The sequence below is a fragment of the Mastigoproctus giganteus genome, chromosome 9, assembly GCF_048544385.1.
Source record: "Mastigoproctus giganteus isolate SK-2022 chromosome 9, ASM4854438v1, whole genome shotgun sequence".
In the NCBI taxonomy this organism is placed as follows: domain Eukaryota; kingdom Metazoa; phylum Arthropoda; class Arachnida; order Uropygi; family Thelyphonidae; genus Mastigoproctus; species Mastigoproctus giganteus.
In genome coordinates this window covers 160,866,174-160,891,038 of record NC_143583.1, presented here as the reverse complement: position 1 = coordinate 160,891,038, position 24,865 = coordinate 160,866,174, and the positions used below count along the sequence as shown (strand labels likewise).

The following is a 24,865-nucleotide window of genomic DNA, read 5'->3' as shown; positions in this document are numbered from 1 at the left end:
TTAAGGAGTGGGATACATTATTATCAGCTTCATACCACAAATTAATAGTGTCTTCCACAACACATTGAAGCATTATATACAAAAGGCAAGCCAACATACTATTAATCCTTTGAATAAATACATGTTTTATTCATAATTACAACTGTCCCATGACTTCTGATAGGATAGTATATGATGTAATCGATTGCTTTTTGAGTTAAATTTTTCTTACCTTTTATATGGGAAGAATGTATTATTGCAAAATTCATTATCTTAACAAGATTATACTTCTTGTTATTCTTCTTCTTCCCCATATTTAATTTGTTCAAATTCATCAAACCTATGAGCTAGTTCCAAAATCTATCCTTACATTAGGCTCTGCAATTATGATACATTCATTTTTATGAATTTTCTTAATTGTATCTTGCAAAATACTATAAAATGCTTTCAAGTTCTTGTGGTTTCTCCTTCTTCAGAGGCGTATAACTTATTAACATAAATTTACTTGTTTCTTCTTATAACTCTACTATAATTATTTTTTCAGATATGCAGAAATATACAACCACATTTTCCTTGAAGCTTTCATTGGGTAAATATTCTTGTTCCTTCTTTATCTCTTATCTTTATTCACACCACCGTTTTTTAGTTTCAGATATTTAGTTGCCATTAACTCATAAAGAAGAGCGCAACCAAACAATTACACAACTGGTCACATGAGGGTTTCAAATGATTATAGTGCAGCTACTTATGTTTTTATCCCTTACTCTAACAACAACAACAACAACAATAACAAAAACAACAGTAATGAAATAGGCTTGTTTCTACAAAATATTAAAACCATATGAATAGTTCAGTGCAGTAGATTTTCTTATGAATAGAATCAATTGCACGGACTCAGAGTACAGCAAAAATTTTATACAGGTTTGTCTATCAAGAGGGTTGACTAGACTGATCAAGATAGCTGTCATGGATGCAGAGTGTGAACCTGCATCGAGGCAAGTAGTGCTTACGGTTTTGATACAATCCTGCATCAGAGTAAAATATTGAAATATAAAAGATTTAAATTATACAGTAGTAATCATAATGATTAGATATAATGAAGTCTTTCTACAGCATGAAGAATAGATATAATGAAGTCTTTCTACAGATTCAGGAAGTTTCTAATTGAAAAAAACACTGAATCCAGCTGGTTAATGAGATGTTTATGTGGACATTTCAGGAAAACTTTCTTTCTCACTTCTTTAGTAACTTAATTTAATTAGAAATGTACAAACAGGAATACCATATAGACAGATGCATGCAAAAGTTCAATAATAATACAGTGCAAAGGCTAAGGAACATCAGAAAAATTTATCAGTGATTTGGAAATTACTTACTTTTTAACATGAGAGAAGGGAAAACTATTTTTTTTTATTGAACAAGTCATGCATGATAGTAAACTCATTATTTATAGTACATGAACAATAATAATAAAACAGTAGAAGATAATAAGGGTGGAGGATAAACAGACTAAAAACTCTATGAGCTATGCTAGTAAATACTGAATGACTTTACAATTTCATTTTCAATATTATTCAAAACCTACTGGGAAGGATGGGGTATCAGAAAAGTCTATGCTTCAGTGTGCAATATTGTAACATAGATAGATAGAGATGCTGAATATTATTTAAGATATGTGAAAAATGGTCATTTAAGTCTTTTAGGAGATTCATAGTCTCCTGAGTGGTTTTTACAGAAATTTAAAGTCTACATGAGTTTTGACACAGTGGTTTGAGATGCAAGTCAACACAGAGCTCCCACTCATAGAAGATTGATTCATAGAGTGATTTAGAGAACTTTTAATCTACTAATGATCCAGAAATCTATTCTACTACTAAACAGTAGTAGAATGGATTTCTGGAAGCAGTAAAATTACATTGAACTGCTTCTTTCCTGTAAAGGCTGGCTTTCCTGTGTAGATTACACACTAAATTTCCGCACAAAAAAAGTAATTCCTACACTTTTGATCCAAACTGAAGTAGAGTAATAAAACTTTGTAAGTAAGAGTAAGCTTTAAATAGTATAATTACACTTCAGTAATCTTTAAAATCTGTATATGTTCCTTAAGCCTGTTGGTTCATACTTTATTTGCTAATGATTTGTGTCTGTCCATTGCCAAAGAATGTGGTCACTCTTTAGAAATGGAAAAGAATTCAGAACACTGAAAGTTTAGTGTGAAACTTGATCTGGAATTGAATTGGCTCTTGATAGATTAGTAGATAAGTCATTTGAAACTGTCCACTGCTGTAATTTGTATAGGGAATGATGCATTGGAATCTGAGATGATAGTGTACAGTTTTGGGTTGCTATATGCATGTTAAAAAAAATAAGGTCCCCAGTGATGATTATTGTAGGATACCACTTGGCAGGGGGGGGAAACAAGGCTTGGAGCACTGAAAGAATGCAGGTATACAGATAGATATTGATATATTATGATATGAATTGGTAATGTTGTTTTTCAGCGATATGTATATGTAATTTTGAATTTATTCCTTTGACCCTTTTTTGAAGACGAGTGCTATGTTAATTTGCTTCAAGTGACTTGGATATATTACTTTTTGTACCAAGAGAATGAGATCCAGTAAGCAGTGGGCTCAATTATTTTTTGTTTTCTTCCAAATGATTTCAGGGATATGGTCTTTTTCAACTTATTCACAGCAAATTCAGTGTCATCATCCATAAGTTAGAGATAGATGAAGTTGCATCCCTGATGCATAAATTCATGTGGTTTTAATAAGTGTTTCATTTGTTGGATTTGTATCTTGAAGTGGTACCTTTCAGCTATAGAATTCATCTCTGAGATGCTGTGTGTGTGTGTGTAGTTTTGGTAAAGGCCATTTTGACTTTTCTGAAATGCTGCTTGGTGCAGACTGTGAGCTTTTTTGATATAACAGTGGACTGCAGATTGAAAGTAATGAGTGTGCTTTGTTTGAAAAATTGGTTGTCTTTGATTCTGTGATTTCATAATCTACAGCCAGAATAGTATCTATGATTCTGGTTGATGTGATATAAGATAGAGTTTGAGTTCAAGTTGGTATGTTAGAATAGTTAATTTTTTTTTTTTTTTTTTTTGGCTGATGCTGCATAAGCTTGCTTTCTTGCATCAAATGCCTCTACTAATGCTAATGAAAAGAGAGAGTGTTGGTTATGCTTGGTAGTGACAAGGTTCCCTGTTCAGCTTGTTATGCATTGAAGCTACCATCTGTGATGACCAGATCAGAGGACTGAATATCAGAGAGAAATGAACTAAGTAGATGGTTATTGAATAGCACTACTGGCCAAGGGAGGAGGAAGTAGTTGGATCGATGAGGGCTTGCATATTTTTGGTGTACCTGCAAGGAAAGTACACATGATTCCTATTTTGAATTTCTATCCTGAGAAAAATATGGATACCAAGTACTTTTTATTTCCTGAAAATAGAATAAAAACAAAATGGGTAAATCAAATCTCCCCCCCATCTCTTTGGAATGGATCCACTAAACACAAGCTGACTAAATTCTTACAGTGAAATTGTCATCTAACAGAATGTAGAGGATGCAAATGCACGCTTGCATAAACATAAATCTGCTTGTTTCCAGGAAATGTATATAAAGACAAAAGACGACCCCATCCTGCAGAATATTAGTACAAGGACAAGAATGGGAATTTCCAGGCCCATGGAGGAGTCACATTCCCGATATTCTTCCTGATGAGGTAGAACATGCATTGAAGAAAATGAAGAATCGGAAAGCCCTGCGGGAAGATGAAGTTACTGTAGAGTTGTTAAAATTGGGAGGAAGAGACATAACACAAAAACTGGCAAGGCTCTTCACAAAGTGCATTAGAAAAGGTGTGATGCCTAAGCAGTGGAATAATGCAGTCATAGTTTTGCTGCATAAGAAAGGAGATAAATCAGAAATTGGAAATTATAGACCAATTAGCTTGTTATCCCATATCATCTACAAGTTGTTCACAAGGGTCATTACTAACAGATTAGAAAGAATACTTGATGAGAATCAACCGAAAGAGCAAGCTGGCTTTAGGACAGGATTCTCAACTATGGATCACCTTCATGTAATATCACAGCTAATGGAGAAAGCAAATGAATATAAAACACCATTATGCCTGGCATTTGTGGATTATGAAAAGGCATTTGACTCCATACAGCATAAGGCAATGTTTCGGGCACTGGAAAGACAAGGCATAGATACTCCATATATTATGATTTTGAAGAAAATATATGAGAGTGCTACATCCTTTATTAGACTAGACCAAGACAGTAGCAAATTTAAAATCGAGAAAGGAGTTCGACAAGGAGACACAATATCTCCGAAGCTGTTTACTGCTGCCCTTGAGGAAGCTTTCAGAAGATTAGACTGGTCGCAGAAAGGAGTCAATGTGAACGGAGAGTACCTAAACCATTTACGATTTGCAGATGACATTGTGGTCATAAGCCACGATCCCAAAGAATTAGAGGAAAATCTTAATCAGTTATGCACAGTTAGTAAGGATTTTGGACTAAAGATGAATATGGATAAAACAAAAGTAATGATGAACAAGTATGCCATGGAAAGGGAAATAATGATTGAAGGAGCAGTAATTGAAAAGGTGGAGTCATATACTTATCTGGGACAAGTTATTAGCTGTAATAATGATAAATGGCTGGAAGTCAAGAGAAGAATAAATTTTGGATGGATAGCATTCAGGAAATATAGCCACATACTGAAGAGCAATATCCCAGTTTGTCTGAAACGTAAAATAATGAATCAATGTATACTCCCCACCATGACTTATGGAAGTGAAACTTGGGCACTCACCAAAAGAATGGAAGAGAAGCTAAGAACTACACAGCGAAGAATGGAACGAATTATATTGGGAATCAGACTGTTAGATAAGAAGAGAAACACATGGATTAGGCAGCAAACTCAAGTAAAGGACATTCTTATCAAAACTAAAGAACTAAAATGGTCTTGGGCAGGACACAGCTCGAAGACATGATGACAGATGGACTAAGAAAATAACAGAATGGTACCCAAGAGGGGCTAGAAGAAAACCTGGAAGACAAAGGCGGAGATGGATAGATGAAATTCATTAGTTTTTGAGTAGTAAATGGATGGCCAGTGCTCAAAACAGAAGGAACTGGAAAGTTGCTGGAGAGGCCTTCATCCTGCAGTGGGTTGAAAATGGCTGATGATGATGACTAGGTGGTAGATGACTGTCATCAACCAGTGCAATACCACCACTTTGCTTATTATTATTATTATTATTATTATTAGCCATATGGTGCAAGGAAGCCTGAGGCTTATGCTGCACCAGCCAAAAAAAAAAAAAATTGATTTACCCTAGGACCCAGAGAGAGAGAGAGAGAGAGAGAGAGAGAAGTAGAAGGAAATCACCAAGAAAGAGAAGAATGATAATATTGGAGGCTTGAAGTGGTGGAACCCATGTTTAGTCTCCAGAGCTAAGTTCCATCACTTCCATCATGCAGTATGACTGATGACTTTTGAGGTTATGATGAACATCATGGCGAGATCCAATCTTGCTTCTTTCTTCGAAGGTACATCTCTAAAACGGTGTTTGCAGGTTGGCCGCTAGTTAGTACACTGGAACAACCTGTTGGTAACTCTTTAGGAGGCTTCTGGATCAGCTAGTGTATAATCTTGCTACCTCTACTCTGCCAGATAGTGACTGGAGGGAGTCTGAGTAGTGTGTATGTGAGAGGCATTGTCGAGGCCATGTTATGGCAAGCATCTGGGTATATTCTTACCATGTGTACACCATATCCAAAAATTTAATTACTTCATGCAGCAACATTGTCCCCCCCCAATTTTTCTTACTATTGAATACACCATGAATTGTCAAACTAATAGAATAAGCTTATCTACAAAAAGATCTAAACCTCCCAAACACTTCCTAGTTCATTTCACAAATATATACGTGGTCTCAATTCTAATCTCAACGATGTTCGTTTCCACTTGCAGTCTGCCAAACGCCATCTACTTTTTCTGACAGAATCTCAGTTATCGGTTAATTCAACTACTGCTCATCTCAGTTGCACAAATTATTCACTGTATGATTCCTTTCGCCTCAAAGGTGGTATTTATGCATATGTTCGTTCTGATATTCCCTGTCAGAGATTTGATAATTTGGAATCTCTTGTCTTCGATCTTCCCCGTCTTAAAATCTCTCTACCTCACTGTGTCAAATTCATCTGTTGTCTCTACTGTTCTCCCAACTCCACTAATCACTTGGAGCTGTTTGACTTCCTCTCTTTCCAACTTGACTTTCTCCAGTCCAACTTTCCTAACAGTGAGGTAATTTTCCTTGGTGATTTTAATGTTCACGACTCCAGCTGGCTTCCGTTTTCTAGTCACACCGACCCAGCTGGTCCAGATGCTGAGGCATTTTGCAATTTCTAAATGGCCTTGCACAGATTGTTCATTTACCTACAAGAATACCGGACAATCCTAACCATACAGCCAACACGCTTAATCTTTTTCTCACAAACAACCCTTCTTTCTAAGTACACAGTCGAAGTGAGTTGTCCTTTAGGTATCTCAGATCACAACTGGTGATTGTCTCTTCTCCAAATGAGCCTTTATCTTATGGCTATTCCCAACCTCGTATTGTTTGGAATTACAAGAATGCAAAATGCGATGACCTGTGAGATTTCTTTAATTCTTTTCTTTGGTCGGATTACTGTTTCAAAACTTCTGATGTCAACTTTTGCTCAGATTGTGTCAGTGAAATTATTCTTGTAGGAATGGAATCCTTTATTCCACACTCCACTCTAAAATCTCATCATATATCTAAACCTTGGTTTTCCAATAAATGTGCTAAGGCTCTTCAAGAGAAGAATGTTGCATATCATAATTGGCTTGTTTCTAATTCTTCAGTTTCATTTGCTGCCTACACCAAAGCTCGCAACAACAGTTGTAAAGGAGTCATTAATCAGTCCAAACTAGATTTTGAACTGGCTAAGAGTAGAAAACGCTTCTTGCCCTAATGGTAGCCAAGCATTCTGGTCCTTTGCCAAAGCTATTTGGCCAAAACTTTTGCCCATCCCTGTTCCCACCTCTGTCAAAACCAGATGGTTCTGTTGTCACTTCAGCCAAGGATAAAGCTGACATGCTAGCATCCCATTTCTCTTCCAACTCATGTATTAATGATCTTGGTAAAACACGGCTATAGGTGAGTCAGATGTGTTTCCTTCTGGGGGCCTCTGCATTTCTCAGTTTGTCATTATGGTGGTAGTAGTAGTAGTAGTAGTAGTAGTAGTGGTGGTGGCATGTGATGCAAGAAAGCAAATGTATGAGCTTATGCAGTATCAGCCAAAAAAAAAAAAAAAAAAATTACAAAACAATCCCCTCTAAATATTTGTCCAGTTCCTCCTTAAATTTATTTAACCTATCAACTTCCACAACAAGAGATGGACGTTTGTTCCAGCAATTAACCACCCGCTGGCTAAAGGCAAATTTCCGCACATCTATTCTACTTCTGTCCTTCCTCAATTTCAAATTATGCCCCCTTAGATTCATACTCTGAACAAGTGGAAGAATCCCATCAGAATTCAGCATTCTCAACCCATTCAAAGCCTTATACACCTCAATCAGATCACCTCACAGGTGCCTAGTCTTCAGCTGCTGTAATTTGCAGAACTTAAAGCCTCTCCTGGTAAGAGGATCCCTTTACCAATCTTGTTGCCCTTCTCTGTACATGCACAAGCAAATCTACATCTTTCCTAAAATGAGGCCTGCAGATCTGCATGCAATACTCAAGGCGTGGTGTGACCATTGCCTTATACAGAGGGACAATCACTTCCTTTTCCCTTCTAACAAAATTCCTGTATATCATTGACAACACCCCATGACCTGCCCTGGTAGCCTGTCTGCATTGCTCAGAAAACTTCATATCTGACTGCACAATTACTCCTAGGTCTTTTTTATTTTCTACCTCCTTAAGTGTAGTACCACACAGTTGGTACGTTTCTCTGGGGTTACTTCTACACATATGCAGTACAGTACTCTGCATTTTTCAATGTTAAACTTCAGTTGCTACTTCTTAGCCCATCTGCCCAAATTTTCTAGATTCTGTTGCAGTAACCCACTGCCATTACTGTCATTAACAATCCTGCCAACCTTGGTATCATCTGCAAACTTTGATACTAAGCCTGATATACCTTCATCAATAACATTGATAAATATACAAAACAACAGTGGATCCAACACCGAACCCTGTGGGACTCCACTAATAACATTAGTCCACGAAGAGCAGCACCCGTTGATTTTCACCCTCTGTCTTCTCCCACTCAACCATCCTTTTATCCATTGTAGCAACTTATCCTTAATACCATTCTGCTCCAATTTGTACAGTAGTCTTCCATGCGCAACAGTGTCAAAAGCTTTCCTGAAATTCAAGTATATGATATCAAAATTATTTTTTGCATCCAGTTCCTTTGTAACCACATCATGGTTACTGTATGGTGTGTTGTTCTCTTATCAAAGGGCCATATGGATGGACTTTTGACATAGTGATACTGTTCGGAGTCACATTTGAGCTTGAAGGAGACATAGTTCCGTATTTGGCTGGGAGTTATTCAACCGCGATATCAACAGCCATTCATCTCTCAAAGCTGTAGCGATGTCATCAGTTGTGGTCTGTGGGGAAGAGTCATCAGACATATATGCTGTTTTTTCGACTTTCCTGTAGTGCTTACTGCTTGGCACTGAGAGGTGGTGTGGTGTTCCCTGTGGAATGGGAGTGGCTTGCTCTTGGTCTGGAAGGGAAGATGTATTTTGGCTGATTATTTGCCATAGCATTCCAGTTATCGAGTGCATCGCCATGATCTGGGCCCAGGTTATAGGCTGGAACTGTAAGAGTGTTTTGTTGATTAGCATAGTGAGGATGTTGTCACAATTTTTAGACTGGGAGCCTGCAGGTTAGGCAGGTGGTATCATCAGTTTTTTTGATCATCTATGGATGAATTATGGCCAAGCTGCAATCATGTGGTATCATCCTTCTGAGCTGTATGAATATTCCGCGTGCTAAGTGTTTTGTTCAGCTTCTGTTACTAGGGTTAGGCTGGGTTTCAGTGCAGTCTTCTTTCCCCTGTAACTGACAATTTGTATGACTAAAAGTGTTTGAAGAAGAACCTTGAATGCTAGTCGGGTATACAGGTTTACATTGTAACCCCTCACTAGATATCCCAGTTGAGGTACGAGGTGTAAGACACTCGGGGCTGCTTTTGCTCACCCGAGGAGGGTGGCAGTTATCAGACAGGGCAATTCCTTCAATTTTGTTTCAGTAGTTTGCTTTATGGATGCTTGAAAGATGTCAGTATCGCATGTAATTGGGTTGGTTGCTCAGGGACCTGAGCAACCAACTGTAGCTGAGGATGTCTGTTGCTTCTCACAGGATACAGGTTTTGGGCCGTATTGGTTTGGGACTCGACACATTTCTGATTGGGAATCGGGTGTGCAGATGTTTGTGCTGCTGCATCCTTCATAGCTCGTGATCTTGTCATTGATGCTATTTTTCCATTAGAGCTATCCATTTGAAATGGCTGATGCAAGTTACCCATTGTACCATTTTTATCGTTCATGTCTAGAGGGACATTATTTGGAGGTTAGCTTAGTGTAGCTGCAGTGGCTGTGATGGGGGAGTGGAAGTTTGTTTAGGTGATGCGTTTACTACCACAGGTACTGCATTCCCACAATGACTACAGGAATATGTGGCCTAGGAGGTTCTAGACAGCTTTGTGACTTTCTTTGCTACATTTTTCACAAAGGACCCAGTTGCAGGGTCCATTGCATAGCACTCTCTGTATGACTTTCTGGAAGCAGCTCTGGCAGGTTTGTTTATCCTGAATGTGTGGCATTCTGGTATTTTCTTAAAAGAATTTTCACAATGAAAGAAAACAGTTGCAGGTAATCAGGAACAGAGGTAGCATTTAAACAAAAGTTTATTTTAGGATGATGACCTAGTTTCAATTGACACTCAAGGTGAAGATAGCTTAACTCTGGAAGTACTGGAGGCACTGAACACCTGTTTTCCCTGATTGTACTAATCTTATAAGGGCTAGAGGATTAGTGGATGTGGTTGACCTTGGTCGCCAGCCGTTGTCTACTTTGTATTAGAATATTAAACTTAAAATGTAAATATATAATTGCTTGATGTTTATGGAGTGAAGAAAAGGTGCCTTCCTGTATAGCTTGTTGTGGGGAGTACAACGATATCAAACATCCAATAACTGCTATTTCTTCTGAAAGAATTACTAATAAATCACAGAGCACCATATCATGTGACCACCACGTTCGGTGTCCAAACAACTAAAATGAGCTTAAAGGACATCTGACTTTTATTCAAAACTTCCTGTATGAATGGACATTCCAAGTTTGCTTCAAAACTTCATTGTCTCAAGCCTCCTTAAAGGAAGAATGAGATTCCCCAGGGCTTTGTAATCAATGTTACCCTCTTTATAATTGAAATCAAGACCACTGCTGAACAGCCCCCATACACTGTTGATATAACACTGTAAATGACCTTAACATTTCATGTCATGAAAAAAACATAAATATCATTGAGAGGTAATTACGAGGTTCAATAACTAAGAATATTTCATGGGCAAAAGTCATTGAATTTCAACTTTGTTCCCAATAAACAAATAAATTCATTTCTGCCTCCAACTTCACCCAGATCTAGAATTGCAAGTTAAATGTTAACCAATACCGGTATATACTTCTTAATAATCTTGTTACCCTGTAAACTTGCCTTCCTCCTAGAGCTCATTAAAAGCTAGAATATCCCGTCAGTAAAAGCTAAACATCATTCTGGTGCCAATCGGGCTAGCCGGGTAGGTAAAGTCCCTGCCTGGCAACCCAAAGATCACGGGTTCGATTCCCACCTCGGGCTGGATATCACGATGGTGCCGAACCAACCGGTTGGTTGGATATCCCGGCCACGATAGACGAAGGAAGCAAGAAAAAACTGGTTCCTTCGTGTATTGATCACATCATACGAAATAAATAAATAAATTATTCTGGTTTTCTCAGCAAATAATGGGTGAGCTGATGGACTTACCTTGTGGTGGTTTTGTAGAATCTGAATAAGACTTAAACTTGACTATGGAGTACTAGCACTATGATGAATAGGTTCAAGCAAGTGTACTCCACTTGCTTGAACCTATTCATCATAATGCAGTATGCATTCCCAATACATAGTCTATATGCTGAAGCACATGAACCACCTCTCTTTTTTTATTGTCAGAAGACAATAACATATATTACACTATGCATATAAAATTAGATCTATGCCTGAACACCCAGACTGAAAGATGCCTTTCATCCTCAGTAAACAGTATACCAAAATTGCCTTACTGCTAATCAACCCTTAGGTATCAGAATCAAATAATGGTTAGTAGAATTAAATCCGACTTTTGGTAATATTGAAAATATCCCCTCCTACTTTTCCCTTTGAATGTGACTCCACCTCCAAGTGATTTTTATCTCCATAAATGGAATCTGCATTATACAAAATAATCACAATTGTACCATGCTATAATGGATTGGTTCAACATTGCAGCACGTACAGATGGGTCAAAGAAAGACACATCTGTATGTGCCTATGTGTACCTATGTTGGGCCGACCGGGCTAGCCAGGTAGGTAAAGTGCCTGCGTGGCAACCCAAAGGTCGCGGGTTCGATTCCCGCCTCGGGCTTGGATCAAAGTACTGCAAAAACCTTGGGAGGTGCATTATGGCCACAGAAGCCTATGCGCCAACAACTACCAAAAAAAAAAAAAAAAAAAAGTACGTTTGGAATAGCAACAGTTTTCTGAAGTAGCACATTGACCTATCAGTTCAGCATAATTATTGAAGAAGTAACAGTAATTCAGGTACCCTGAAGTATATCAAGTCATACAGCATAAAAAATAGTAAATTTTCTCTGATTCTTTGAGTGCAATCCAACCCCTGAAAAACACCATGAATGTTACCCACCCTGTTTTAAATGATGTAATCATCTCCTTGAATACATTAACCAAACCAGGGAAAAGCACAAGCTTCTGTTTGGGTCCTGGGATGTATGGCAATTCTAGGAAATGAAATAGCTGATGGTACTGTGAAATTGGATGTCCCAACATCTAATGACAAGTGGAAAATTCCACACCAAGACTGTAGACCAATAATTCTGAGAAAGTGAATGTCTCAGTGGAAATTAACCTGGCAAAGTCAACAAAACAACAAGAAGCTTCAATGTAGCAAACCATCCCTTTGAATGGTGGTCTTCAGGCTTCAGACAAAATTGACAACAGGAGTTAACGTTACCTCTTCTGTAAATAGATGACACAGATATTACTCATGATTATCTTTTAAGAATGCAGGATCACCCTCCATTGTCATCATTGTTAACTCTGCTTACAGTTAGACACATATACTTGTTGAATGCACAAACTATGCAAGACAACACAATAATTCCCTCACTCCAGCCATCAGTAAGATCTTACTCACACATACTTCACTTTTGGATAATGAAACAAATGTCTCAAACATTTTCACTTTACTAAAAGTGATTGTTTTATAATCCGCTCCTTCATCTAGGAAAACCAAACTCTATTTCTGATAATAGTTTTGTAAATTTGTCTCTAACTGCAAACAAATATCCTGCTGCTTACCATATGTAAGGTGCACTGAAGTGATAGAATTAATCTGCAATAAAGAAACAAATATGTTTTCTCAAGACAAACTTCCTGAAACATTCAGGTTCTCCATGAATGTAGAGTATACACTGCACGGCTTCAGGATATAGAACTGACCTTGGATCATATATCCCACCAATGCCAAAGGATTATTGTATACCAAATCTAAGCATATTATAGAATTTATCAGAGATGAGATGCATTCCTCATCCAGTGTTGCCACAGGTACAGTAAATGCCACATTCTCTTTTGTAGTTCATTCTCTTTTGATTCTGTTATTTGCTTTTTTTAGGATCCCTAGCCACATTGGGATTATAGAAAATGACTTGTCTGATGGAGCAGCCAAAACAACAACAGCCAAGTGACATCCACTTGTTATTTCCCCTATGCAGCCTACAAGCATTTGATAACGAATTACTTTCATGATGGCAAGGATCTTGGCCTAGGCATACCACAAATCAGCTATGCCAAATCTAGCCTGGGATTGTATTATGGTAGTCAGTCAGCATAGGATTTGTCATGAGGAAGCTGTCCTTGCTCATCCTACATAGGATTGCACGAAGTGAGCATATCCTATCTGCTGAGTGCATGATGATCATGCTATGTTTATATTGCGACACTTTTTTAAAAACTGAGCGCATTTTAATTCAATGCACATCAATCTTATTTAGAGTTCATCAGAAGATAATGTGTCAGGAATATTGACGCATTATGTTGAAGTTTTTACAACATTTTTCATTTCTACAATTTCATTTAAAGTGTTTCTATAGTTTTATCTATTAAGTACTTTATATTATATTAATATTACTCTATATTAATTAATTATATTATTTTCTATTATATATTTTTATTATACTGAAGCAGATAAGGGTATGGTGTCACATCGTACACTATGCACTCATATGGATCAAATGTTGATCCCTATCTGCTAATTAGCCATTAAAATGCTGAACAAGCAACCAACTCATTTAAAATCATTGATTCTCTTTGATATGATTAAACTTTTGCAAGTTTATTAACAGTCGAAACAGTCACACAATAGTTCTAACAGTATCTGGAAAATTCACCAACAATACAATTTAACAAAAAAAAACAGTTCACCAATTATCAATTCACCAAATTGATAATGGATTATTCATTTTGATGGATATTTATATTATTTTGAAATATAAATATCCATTGAAATTAGCATTAGTAGAGGCATATGATGCAAGAAAGCAAGCTTATGTGCAGCATCAGCCAAAAAAAAAAAAAAAAAAAACCTTTCACTTCTCCCCTCTGTTCGTTCGAAATACCTGTCCAGCTGAGCCTTAAATTAATTTAGGCTATCAACTTCCACAACAAGGGATGGAAGTCTGTTCCACCAACCAACTACCCGCTGGCTAAAGACAAATTTCTGCACATCTATCCTACATCTGTCTTTCCTCAATTTGAATTTATGCCCTGTCAGGTGATTATTCTGAGCAAGAGGAAGAATCCCATCAGCATTGAGCATGCTCAAACCATTCAAAGCTTTGTACACCTCTATCAGATCACCTCGCCATTGCCTAGTCTCCAGACACTGTAATTTGCAAAACTTTAGCCTTTCTTCATAAGAGCAACCCTTCGTTCCGTTCACTAACCTTGTTGCCCTTCTCTGTACTTGTTCCAGCAGCTCTACATCCGTCTTGAAATGAGGCCTCCAAACCTGTATACAGTACTCAAGGTGCGGCCTGACCATTGCCTTATACAAGGGAATAATCACCTCCCTATCCCTGCTAGAAAAATTCCTGTATATCATTGATAAGACACCATGAGCTACTCTTGCAGCCCGTCTGCACTACTAAGAGAACTTCATATCTGCCTGCACAATTACCCCCAGGTCCTTTTCATTCTCTACCACTGTCAGTGTAGTACCACAGAGTTGATACGTTGCTCTGGGGTTGCTGTTTCCCATATGTAGTACTTTACATTTGTCAATGTTAAACTTCATTTGCCATCTCTCAGCCCATCTGCTCAACCTTTCCAGATCCTGTTGCAGCAGCAAAGCGTCAGTAGCATCCTTAACAACCCTGCCAACCTTTGTATTGTCTGCAAACTTGGACATTAAGCTTGATATACCATCATCAATATTATTTATAAATACAGAAAACAACAATGGACCCAACACTGAACCCTGAGGGACTCCACTAATAACATTAGTCCACAATGAGCAGTGTCCATTAATTACAACTCTCTGTCTTCTGCGACTCAACCATCCCTTTATCCATAGCAACAATTTGCCACCAATGCCACACTGCTCCAATTTGTGCAGCAGTCTTCCATGTGCAACAGTATCAAAAGCCTTTCTAAGATCCAAATATATAATATCAAAGTTATTCCCTGCATCCAATTCTTTTGTGACTACATCATAGTATCCAATCAAATTGGTCAGGCAAGACCTTCCCTTAACAAAACCATGCTGTGTCTGAGATATAACTGAATTCTTGTCAAGATGATCCTGCGGTGCTTCTTTAACCAGTGCTTCTGTTAAACTGACAGGTCTATAATTACTTGTGTCAGCCTTTGATCCTCTTATGTATCTTTTGCTTTCCTTTCTCACTCTCAACAAAGTCAGAAGACATTTTAATAACACAAAATTCTTTTCAATGACTTTTAATTTAAAATTATTTGAGAGATATTATGATGACAAGCTTATGAAAAACATGAAGCAGCTTGTTGACTGTTGTAATGTTAGCATTAAAGAAAATATTTCTATAATAAAGTGCTGCCCACCACAAAAGTAGGGAACCAATGGAATGGGTGTAATTTTGGTTTTCTCAAACAGTGAAACACTTAAGTTTCAAAATTCCTAGACTTAATCTGTTTAAATGATTTTATTACTTTTTCAGAAATAGTTATAACAGACGTAGGTTTGGTTTTTTCAGTTTTACACAGTTCTTAACAAGAAAATTTCTACGAAATTTTATATTGTAAGACTTGCCTTTTAAAATACTACCTTCTCTTTTCAACGTGAAGAATATTTATATAATTATTATTTATTTCAATAAAATTTATTTATTGTTTTTGTATTCTTGGTGAATTGTATATAACAGTCCCTAGAGTAAAAATAAACATTATTACTGTTTACTTATTTTAATTTATTTGTTAGTGAATTGATTCAGTGAATTTTCCTAGACCTGGTTCTAAAAAAAAGATGTGTGGCAGTTTTGAGCAATGCAAGGTTTCTCAACATGATGACTGTTAGATAAACTTTGTGTTCTCTCTTTGAATCTACCACAGTACTGCAGAATCCTCTTTGTAAATGTGATGCATCATTTTCAAAGTTTCCAAGGCATATTTGCCTAAGCATTTCAAAAATTTAATGTTTTGTGATGTTCCAAATTTTATATTTTTCACTTTCAGAAATCATTGTAAAATAAATTTACTTCAAAATTCATACAGCAGTGAAACTAGAATGGTTAAACTTGTGTTACATTTTGGTTTTCCATTACTGGATAGCCAAATCAGTAATGTGTGCACAGTGTGGGAATTTCTTGACTGTATTATGTGTAAATAATGTCAACATTATCATGTATAGTGGAAAATAAACAATTTTTTATTAAATATTAAATGATAGCATATGCCTCTGTAGATAGGTTTGGGTTTAAAATAAGTCTCCATTTCTGTTATATATATAAAACAGGAAAAATAATAGTAATAATAAAATTTAATACGCAACATGCAGAGGATTATGCAATTTTGCTGCCTCTGATGTGCTTGCCTTTTCAATTTTATTTATTATTCTTTATTTTTATTTATTTTAATGTTAAAATGGTCGCAGCAGCAATATGCTAATGCTGTGCCTGTATTGCACTCTATAGCTTAATTTTTGTCTATTTAAATCTGGTTTAATGTTAATCTTGTCAGTATGGTCGTTTCCATATGAGTGCTATTATCTATCCTATTTATATTTTTCACAGCATAAGGACCACTGTTCAGATTCTTTGCACTGTCGTGTCAATCAGATAGGGAGCTGATCTTTTGATCGACTCACCTCTGCGACGATTTGTCCAGTGTTCGAAATGCTGCGATTCTCTGACCATTATTGACCTTGTGCTCCTCCAACGAGATGGGGAATAATGATCAGTCTATTTTTATTTATTTAGTTTTGTATTTTAGTTTGTTTCTGACTCTGTTAATAGTGATATATCACGCAATTTGGACCTGGTGCTGCTAAATTTTGTTTAATTCGATTTTTTATTCTAAATTATTTGGAGTGTAACTTCTACAATACTTTCTGTCTTACTACCTTTACCCTCTCCCCCACTGTTTGCATTTATGCTTTTAATTTCAATCTATTTTTTGCTCTGTTGGTTTGCCTTACTGCTTTCTTAAATTTTATTATTACTATTATTTTTCCTGTTTTTTACAGCAGCATGCATAGGATTATGCTATTTTGCTGGCCTCTTATGCTTGCCTTATCAATTTTATTTTTTATTCTTTATTTTTACCTATTTTTATGTTAATTAGTTTGTTTCATCTATATATATATATATATATATATGCACACACACTGGGTGGTAATAAAATAAGTTTCCCTATTCAGGAGACCCTAAGGTCAAACCGGTTAATGAAAATCAATGGGTATGTCAGTTAGGATATGGGGAAGCGATTTGTAGAAGAAAAAAAATTTCTGCCACCAGGGGAGAGATTGGGACTGTAAATATGAGATGGAATACCTAACTTAGGATTAGATTTTATTATCAGAACTTAGAAATCTACAGATAGTTCTGTGTGCTTTTCTTCACTTGAGATGTCATTCTGAAAACTGTGTGCACTAGAGTTGTGTAGCAACTCATTGGGGATGTTGGCTACATGCTGTTTAATGCTTGCTTTCAAATCGACAAGCATCTGTGTGCTGCCACAGTAAACTCTGTCTTTCAGGTATCCCCATAACCAGAAATCACAAGGATTGAGATCTGGTGATCAGGCTGGCCAGAACTGAAGAAAGTCTCTAGAAATGATGCGTTAATTTCTGAATGTTGAATGGAGCAGTTCCTTCACTTGTCGACTAACGTGGGGAGGGGCACTACCTTGCATGAACACTACGGTCTCCCAGTTTTGCTTTTCTTGCAGAGCGGGAATAATGTGATCTCTTAGAAGAGCATAGTACGGTGCACCACTTATGGTACACCTTACGGGGCCATGAGGTGTAGAGTCTTCAAAGAAAAATGGTCTGATTATAAACTCTGCTGTTAATCCACACCATACTGTAACGTATGGAGTTTGTAGTGGTCTTTCACGCACAGCAGATGGATGAGAAGTTCCCCATATTCGGCGGTTTTGTGCATTTACAGCCCCATGAAGAGTGAAATGTGCCTCATCAGACCACAAGATTATTCGAGCCCATGTATTGTCAAATTCCATTCGAGCCAGAAATCATAGAGCAAAGTCTATTCATTGTTGTTGATCACATGACTTTCATTCCCGTACTACGTAAATCTTGTACGGGAACCAGTATAAAATTATTTGAAGCACTTTATGTACGGTAGATCAGGGAAGGTTCGAGTCTCTTGACACACCTCTGGTGCTATTGACTGGTATGTGGTCGTCCCCTGCCTGGAATTGCACAAAACTCCTCAGTTTCTTCAAATTTCCATATTGGTTTTTGAAGCCCCACAGACATCAAAGGTCCTTCATGCAAACCTTTAAGTTTCCGATATTCATGTAGTACTACATTAGTGTTACTAAACGATTAAACTTTTGAAAGAATTAAATTAATTTTATTCTGATAGAACAGTTTTACTAAAAGAGCATGTTCCTTTTTTGTAAGAGCTATGGTTATTGACGGTGGCGTTGGCCTTTCTGCTTTTATCTAACAGGATGTCATTTGTGTAAGCAACAAGTCTTGAATTAAATGACAACTTTTACATATGTTCACTGCCGTCTTGCACCTGATGGCAGAAATTTTAACTAATTTTTTTTCTTCTACAAATCGCTTCCCATTACCCTAAATGACATACCCACTGATTTTCACAGCACTAATTAACCGTTTTGACCTTAGGATCTCCTGAATAGGGAAACTTATTTTATAACCACCTGATATATATTACAGTATTTATTGAACTGAATACCAAGGGAATCAAATGACAAATGAAATTTAATCAGAATATGGAATATAGATATTCAGAATAAAAATATATTTATAGAGCCATAATGCCAAGTATTTAGGTAATAACCTAAGTTGGACTTCATTGTTATACCCTATAATTAAACACATAATTTATAATAAAATAGACTAAAATAATATAATAATAATAATAATGAAATGATGATGAAGCTAATTACTGATATAAGGATACATTGAATGGTATGTTGATAAGGGCTAGCACCACTCAATACATCCTATCAATAATTGGCTAAGGCCAGTGCTTTTTTTGGGACGGTACGGCATACCGGCACTTTTATTAACAGTGATGTGTAACATTTGGATGCAATGCACTTCAAAATTTGTAATATTCCTTAATTTTTTTCACGTTTTTACCTACTATTCAAATAAGCTTAAAATGATTTAACTAAATTTGCATTTTTTACTGTCAATTGTTAAGATTTTTTCTATATAAACCTGTATAACCATTTTTATAATTCTAAATTACTCAGTCCGACCTCTGTTTAATTATTTTGAATTCCTCTTGGAAGTTACATTTAAAATAGTTTCTGTTGAGTGAAGAAAATTTTCATATAGCAAACGGATTAGGAGAAAGTTAACTTGGTACATACTGTTCGCTTTTCTGGCCCTCAGGCATTTTAGGCAATTAGTGCTGCTGCGTGAATTAAGAGAGCTAAAGGGATTACCATTTTACAACTTAGTGGTACCTGGTAAAACCTATCCGACCACCTGTCCCACTTGTATTCCCAATGGGCCTGGCCCACCTTCCAGTGGTGTCCAACCTTTTCCCATACAGGAGCCATATTCAAAAAAATTCAAAGTTAGATTTCTTTAGTGTGTTACATTTTCAATATCTTGCTGCAAGTAAATTTAAAAATATTCAAAAATTTTATTAAGTACAATACACAATTACATTTACTGAACAAAAGATTTAATTAGAAAATGTTTTTGATAATTAACAAAATTTAAAATGCTGTTTTAGTTCACTTTCCTCGTGGGCCGTAGGTTGGACACTATGAATCAGCTGTAAGCGCCCCGTTTGAGAATTAGAAAAATGATTTTCTTTTACAGCGACAAATAGCATCTGTTGTTTCGCGGAAGTGCGTTATCCACAATTTTCGCTTTCTCTGTTTACATGGTCACAGCACCTGAATATCTGAATGATACTAATATTTTGGACAGATTCAAAAAAAAAAAAAAAAAAAAATCAAATTTAAGAACTAGTGACAATACCGATGACTAGAGGAGGACAACAAAGGTATTAATACTTCTAAATATGAATTGTTGGCATTTGGTGAAAATGAAGTTAGAAAATTGTCAGTTACAGTTAAATGTAATTCGTGGATACCTAATTGGTAAGAAGGTTTCGGAGGAATTGAAGCATTTGATGAACGCTCTGAGTAAGCTACCAATTTCACATAGTGAATGTGAGTGAGGATTTTCACAAATGAATCTGATTGCAAGCCTAAACAGCGCTTCGTTTATGACAAAAACAGTTTCTTCACTACTGTTTCTTAAAACTGTAGGCCCACCGCTGACCCGCTTCGATCCAGCACAATATGTCAATTCGTGGCTACTTCGGAAATGTTATTCAGCAGCCGACACACTAAGAGGAGGAAAAGAAGTCGGCACAACGTGTCGGATGAGAACTTAATAAAAATTTGGAATAATCTACAAAAACTTTATTAAGAAATTATTTTTAATTATTTTACTGACAGTTTACTTATTTTTTTATATACTTGAATAATAAATTTATGCTTAATAAACTGTGTTAGTATACTTAATTTGTTGTTCTTATTCTAAAAACATTACTACAAGTAACAATATCAGGGGGAAAAAAAAATTTAGAGTACTTCATATCCTTTTAATTTTCAATTTTTCCTGATAGCAAAGAATGAGTACCAGCACCTATTTTTTTACAAAAAAGCACTGGCTAAGGCTATATTTTTCTGTTTACAATTTGCCAGTTTGTCTAGGTTCAAATATTCAAAAATTATAGTGCAATTCATGTTAAATTTAGTAGTAAACTGGCAGAATAATAGCTAGTTCAACCAATAGCAGTGAATCAAAATAGTGAGGGTGAGTGCCAACTAATAATTTTCTTATAGGTTTATTTCCTAGTGAAAAATAATTATGTAGTGGGAAGGAAAGACTTTTTTGCCAAATTAAGGCAAGGAGGAGGGGTAAGGATGGCAATAGTACCTCAGTTATCCTCGAATTACTCTAATAGATTTTGAGGTGTAAAATTTAGGGTTTGAAAGTAAAAGCAAAGAAAAAGCATATTATAAGAGATGCTTTGGATTTACCGGGAGCATAACTGCCCATCCCTTTAGTAGGGATCTCAAAATCTATTACAGTAATTCGAGGGAAATTGGGGTCCTATTGCTTGCTATCCCTACTCTTCCTCTTCTTCGCCTTAATTTGGCAAAAGCCTTTCCTTTTCACTACATAATTATTTTTCACTAGTAAATAAACCTATAAGAAAATTATTAGTTGACACTCGCTTTCATTATTTTGATTCACTGAAATCTGTCGGGCTAGCTGTTATTCTGCCAGTTTACTGCTAAATTTAACATAAATTGTATCTACAATTTTAGAATATATGAACCTAGACAAACTGGCAAATGGCAAACAGAAACAGATAGCCTTAGCCAATTATTGATAAGATGCATTGAGTGGTGCTAGCCCTTGTCAACATACCATTGTGTATACTTTTTTCAATAATTAGGTTTATCATCATTTCATTATTATTATTATATTATTTTATTGTATTTTATTATAAATGATATGTTTAATTATAGGGTATAACAATGTAGTCCAACTTAGGTTGCATAAATAAATACTTGGCCTTATGGCTCTATAGGTATACTTTTATTCTGAATTCCTATATTCCATATTAAATTTCATTTCTCGTATGATTCCCTTGGTATACGGTTCAATAAATACTGTAACATGTTTTGCAGACTGATGTAATGTTTAATTGATATTTTGATGGCATTAATCTGATCTGACACTTTTTCTAATTCTTTATTTTTTCTACATTTTTATCACTTATTTTATCACTTCATCATCATCGGCCATTTTCAATCCACTGCAGGATGAAGGCCTCTTCAGCAACTTTCCAGTTCCTTCTGTTTTGTGCAGCGGCCATCCATTTGCTACCCACAAACTCATGAATTTCATCTGTCCATCTCCGTCATTGTCTTCCATGTTTTCTTCTAGCTTCTCTTGGGTACCATTCTGTTATTCTTTTAGTCCATCTGTCATCATGTCTTCAAGCTATGTGTCCTGCCCAAGACCATTTTAGTTCTTTAGTTTTGATAAGAATGTACTTTACTTGAGTTTTCTGCTTAATCCATATGTTTCTCTTCTTATCTAACAGTCTGATTCCCAATATAATTCATTCCATTCTTCGCTGTGTAGTTCTCAACTTCTCTTCCATTCTTTTGGTGAGTGCCCAAGTTTCACTTCCATAAGTCATGGTGGAGAGTATACATTGGTTCATTATTTTACAGTTTCAGAAAAACTGGTATATTGCTCCTCAGTATGTGACTATATTTCCTGAATGCTATCCATCCAAAATGTATTCTTCTCTTGACTTCCAGCCATTTATCATTATTAGAGCTAATAACTTGTCCCAGATAAGTATATGACTCCACCTTTTCAATTACTGCTCCTTCAATCATTATTTCCCTTTCCGTGGCATACTTGTTCATCACTTCTTTTGTTTTAGCCATATTCATCTTTAATCCTAAATCCTTACTAACTGTGCATTACTGATTAAGATTTCCCCTAATTCTTTGGGATCATGGCTTATGACCACAATGCCATCTGCAAATTGTAAATGTTTAGGTACTCTCCATTCACATTGACTCCTTTCTGTGACCAGTCTAGTCTTCTGAAAGCTTCCTCAAGGGCAGCAGTAAACAACTTCGGAGATATTGTGTCTCTTTGTCCTACTCCTTTCTCAATTTTTAAATTTGCTACTGTCTTTGACTAGTCTAATAAAGGAGGTAGCGTTCTCATATATTTTCTTCAAAATCATAATATATAGGGTATCTCTGCCTTGTCTTTCCAGTGCCCGAAACATTGTCTTATGCTGTATGGATTCAAATGCCTTTTCATAATCAACAAATGCTAGGCATAATCGTGTTCTTTCTAATTCATATTCTTTCTAATCTGTAATGACCCTTGTGAACAACTTGTAGATGTGGGACAACAAGCTAATTGGTCTATAATTTCCAATTTCTCATTTATCTCCTTTCTTATGCAGCAAAACTATGATTGCATTATTCCACTGCTTAGGCGTCACACCTTTTCTAATGCACTTTGTGAAGAGCCTTGCCAGTTTTTGTGTTATGTCTCTTCCTCCCAATTTTAACAACTCTACAGTAACTTCATCTTCAAACGGGCCTTTCTGATCCTTCATTTTCCTCAATGCATGTTCTACCTCATCAGGAAGAATATCAGGTATGTCGTATGTGTTGCTACTTTGCAATCCATCTTCGCCACTTCTGGCATCATTCCCCTGCTCCTTGTATAATTCTCTATAGTAGTCTTCTGCTATTTGAATTATGCCTTCTCTGCTATTTATGAGTACACCATTGCTATTCTTCAGTTTCAGTATCATTTGTCTTTCTGTATTGTTATTTGGTTTTTAGGAGCATTAGCAGCTAAGGCCGTATTGCTCCGGGGATATGTGGTAGTCATTCCCTGACCTTTCCACATCCTCCATATTTGGTAGGCACGGGCTCGAATCCCGGTCTAATCAAGAAGCGTGTGCTATGCACTGCTGCTCCTGCCCACCTGGTTACGGAGGCGCCCTTTCTGTATAATTGCTCATGGCTGCTGATTTAAGTCCCATGTTTTCCCTTAATGCTTGTTCTACTTTTCTTGTGTTAAATCTTATGTCCTCTCTGAGTTTCTTTCTAATGGCTTTGCATAACTCAGTATATTCAAATTTCTCCTTGTCAGTGTTTTTCTTGCTCTTCATTTGTTGCCATCAGTTCATCTTGATAAATGTTTCTTGACTTATTTTTTCCTCTTTGGATTTCTTTTTACCTATAGGTTTCTCTGGCTTTATCACTTTCAGAAAGTTGTAATATTCTTTGTCAATATCTTGGTCCTGAGCAGTCTGCAGAAGTTCTAACTTGTTCTTAAGTTCCAGTATATACTGCTTTTTCTCCTCTTCTGTTATCCCAAAGACCTTCGTATTATTTACTTGAGAGTTTTTTCCTTTCTTTTCTTACATCTATATCAAGTGTGCATCTTACTATTCTGTGATCACTTCCAGCATTTATCTTATTCAGGTTGGTAACATCATTCACAATATATCTTCTGTTAGTGAAGATGAAGTCGATTTCATTAGTTGTTAATCCATTTTGGACTCTTCCATGTCCACTTTCTGTTTACCTTTTTCTTGAAATAATTGTTCATTGCTGACAATCCTCGAGATCCTGCAAATTCCACAAGTCTTTCACCGCTTTTATTTCTTTCATCAATTCCAAAATTTCCTATAGTTCTCCTTTCTGCGCTGTTCTCTCTTTAACCAACCTCAGCTTTGAAGTCCCCCATAATGATAGTGTAGTGTGTTTTCTACTCATCTAGAAGTCTCAATTTCGGTGTACATTTCTTCAACCTCTTCATCATCATGGCTCCATGTTGGTTCATAAATCATTATAATCTTTAGCTTGTACCTCTTAGAGATCCTGAGAATTAGTCTTGACACCCTTGGTGATGTACTTTTGAATTCCAAAATGTTGTTTTTTATATATTTATGGACCAGAAAGCCAACTCCACCTTTGCTCCTTTCACTGTTTCCATTTGTGTACAGCAGATTTCCAGGCCGACCGGGCTAGCCGGGTGGGTAAAGTGCCTGCGTAGCAACCCAAAGGTCGCTGGTTTGAATCCCGCCGTGGGCTGTGGATCAAAGTATTGCAAAAACCTTGGAAGGTGCATTATGGCCACAGAAGCCGATGCGCCAACAACTACCAAAAAAAAAAAAAAACAGCAGATTTCCACTTGATAAACTTATAAGTGATTAAT

General features: G+C 36.4%; 1 protein-coding gene across 1 annotated transcript in view; it reads left to right on the top strand.

Moving 5' to 3' along the window:
- Positions 1–24,865, top strand: part of LOC150080848 (peripheral plasma membrane protein CASK-like) — a 669,094-nt gene that overhangs the window by 151,843 nt on the left and 492,386 nt on the right. The window lies entirely within an intron of this gene.